Genomic DNA, 3,685 nt, shown 5'->3' on the forward strand with positions numbered 1-3,685 from the left:
ATAAAAAAATGTCCACTTGACAGATATAAATATAAAAAGAAAAAGAGAGACACGTACAAAATTCGGAGAGCATAATTTGTTTTGATTAATCAACTATTTTTGAGAGACAAAGGAGAGTTGGCATAACGAACGGATGGCACGTATTGACACAAGAATTAAATTACTTATGTAATCATAGGCGGACTTAGGCATAAACTTGAGGGTAAATTTCGGTAGAGATCTTGTATATGTATATGTTTATATACCTTAAAAATAGTTAATTTAAATCACTTGATACTCCGAACACTAAAAGTCTTAAGAGGATATTGGTTGAGCAGAATACTGGTGCCCCAATCGCGTTAAAATTCTAGGTTCGCCTCTACTTCTGTTCCCATTAGATTTTGCGCCGAAACGGACAAAATATTAGTTTTGGATAAATTCCAAATAATCACATCGAATCGAAGGGTTTAAATATTGCCCATCTATCCTATTATTGATTGCCTATGGGTTGGGCTTAAAATGGTGAAATGCATATTTCAAATTGATTCCTGAAATTATTGAAAAGTACATGTGTGTTATTTTCAATAGTGTCACTCAAGTAACTTGAGATAACAACTGCTAGCACACAACAAATGTCGATTTCATTGTGCCGACATGAAAACTCAAATGTATAACATATAGAATAACCACGTTCCATGTCTTAATTGAAGGCAATTATAAAGCTCGTGAGAAGAACTACCTGAGGCAACAATGTGGGGCAAAAATTTAATAGGCCAACACTCCAATAGGTACGTGTTCGCTCCCTGTGCACCTCGTGTGTTGAAACATCTGCCTCATTAGCTCTTGCAGCATTTCCCTTCTCCTCTTTTTCTTTTGGTATGAATGAATGAATATACCAATTGGAGTACGATTTAAAGTTTTCGTGGCTTTGTGCAGTGTATGCCTCTATAGTGTGATGTTTAGGTATTTAACTTAATTCTCATACTTTATGGATATTTTGAATTTTCTTGAAGGCTATAGCCAAGGGCGGATCCACCTTACGACCTACGGATTTACGTAAACCTAAAATCTTTTGTCCAAATAGTATAAATATATTCAAATAATTCACTAAATATCTATTAATGTTTGAATTTGAATGCAGTTACTACTGAAAATTTATTCGATGTCATTGTAGGAACCCATAAACATCAAATTCTGGATTCGCCTTTGGATATAGCCAAGCTCCTACTCCTAAGCTAGTAAACTAGCAAAGCAATATAATAAATCTGATTCACATCTCTTTAACAAAATTCTAGATGTCCATAATTATATTGTCTTGACGGTGTGTTTACCCCCAAAATTGGATAATAATTAAATTTGTACGCAGTTTTAAGGATACATGGTTTGATTCAACACAAATAATTAAGAATATTAGATAAATGAATTAAAGACAAAATAAGCGATCAAACCAATCGTGACATTATGGCCAAGCTTGAACTTGGGTTGAACAACGACCTTGCCCTCGATTGGACCCCCGTTTTTAACTCGGTCGTGTATGAAGAACATGATACGTGAACAAGAACTTTGACAGTAGCTAAAAGGCATAGAATAAATTTGTGTTGCTTTTATTTGTGTGTTCCAATGTGTGTTACAAAAGAAAACTTCCCCTTTATATAGTAGGAGAGTTTTACCCCTAGTATAAGTCTAAAAAAGGTAAAAATCTTCCTTTCACGTTAATTGCTGATCCATAACCGACATCGAACCAGATCCACATAAAAATATCGAGTTGGGTGAAAATGTCACAGCCCTCTATCCGTCATGTGTAACCATCCATTGTGTTTCCCGAGGTCTTAGAACTCAATTTTGACCCGGGGTGCATCGCTTTACCATACCCAATGACGAGCACATCGTTCACTCTTCCTGGATCTTGATACGAAGGGTCTCTAACCTCGGTTATAATCTCGTGCATCCGTACCCTTCTTCCGTTTTCTCACCAGGAAATCGAGGTACACATTACCCCCGATTTTACCCCTACACAGATAGTCCCCTCGTTTTTTGGAGAGTAGGTTTACCGAAACGATAGGAAGCGATATATGAACCTCGGTTCCTTCCTTCATACGTTACAAACGGGATTACGGGTAAATCGAAACGTCCGATCAGTTGCGTCGTTCGGACTTAACACACGTGTCAGTCACCGATTGGTTGTTCTTGAATGCAACTTCATGCATTGATTTTTCCCTCTATAAAACTTCGACCCTTTTTCACTTCTTCCAATTTTCGATTATAGAATTTACCCTCGAACTCTCTAATTGCTTTTAACTCCTCCAAATCTTCATTCATTGCTCCTTAGACCTCTATATCTTCATTTTCAATCCCCATACATTCTCTTTGGATCTTCAACCTAGACCTTCATATCTTTATCCTACCTTCAAATCTACATATTGTTTCTTCAAACCTTCATATTTTTCCTTCAAATCTTCATATTTTCCCAGATCATGATGGCAAAAACTTTCAAGTCCATGCTTCAGCAAACTGCTCCTTCATCTTCTAACCTGGCCACGATTGTCGAGGTGGTTGTCCCCGAGGTGGCTCAAGAGCCCCCCATGAAGAGCTTTGTACCAGGGGGCTGCTCTATCGAAAATGACTTCCTCGTTGAGAAGGGCTCTAGTCAACATGACCGAGGCGATGAGCATGGAGATACGTATGCTCCATTAATGAGGAAGCAATATCATAGTCCGAGCGAACTATTACTGGGAGGGTAAGGAAGTGGTCATCCCTGGGACCAATGAAGACATCACTACCCACATGGAGGGTACTTAAGTGTTTACACTTATCCCTTCGTGCTTGCCCCGATGGACCCCATAGTCCCTGCCTTCTACAAAAGGTACAAGGTGTGACTTGGGAAAATCCACTCGTCCTTTTGGACGATCGTGATACTCTTACGACATACTGAAGCCCCTCGGTTCACCCTCAACCACCTACTTCGCCTATACAATCCCCGAATCTTCTGAGGGGGACTGATCAAGCTCGTTCACTAAGCGAGCAAGGCTTCGTTCTTGAGCATCGACGAGCATTGAACCTAGGCTAGCAGGGGAGTTTTGTTCGGGTGAAAATCGAAGACCTCATCCCCTCCGAATTTCGACCTTTCCCGAAAAAGTAGAACGCATCCTGTAAGTATTTTCCTTCTCGAGTATTTGTCATTTCTTTTTGTTCTTTCCCTTATTGCCTATGTTTGTCGTCGTGCAGTTGTTGCCCAAGTTCCTAATGTAGTTCCCCGTTTCAAGGAGTGGATTGAGGGGATCTTCAAATAGATGCCATATTCCGAGCGCGCATGCCGTAAGCTCTCGAAGGGCAAATGGGAGGCCTGTTACCATGGTGAGGCTCTTTTCCGAATAGTTACTTTTGTACTTTTGGCTTAGGCATTGCTAAGTCTCCTTTTTTCTTACAAATTTTCCCAAGACCACCAAATTCAGGCCGTTGGGTGAGGATAAGGAACCGTCCTTTCTTGCCAAACCCTCCGCTTCGGGACAGCCCAAGACTATCGCAAAGGAGGGGAAGACGAAGAAGAAAAGAAAGCCCTCGGGTTCCCTGGATGCCGAGACGAGAAAGAAGAAAGTGACCATCCGAGTCCGAAAAATCAAAAAGAGCTCCAAGTCTAGGGTACCAGACTCCGAGTCCCTCTATAAGTTCAAGGACGATCCCGAGGATGACGACCTTTTTATTGCTC

The sequence above is a fragment of the Nicotiana tabacum genome, chromosome 5, assembly GCF_000715075.1.
Source record: "Nicotiana tabacum cultivar K326 chromosome 5, ASM71507v2, whole genome shotgun sequence".
Lineage (NCBI taxonomy): Eukaryota > Viridiplantae > Streptophyta > Magnoliopsida > Solanales > Solanaceae > Nicotiana > Nicotiana tabacum.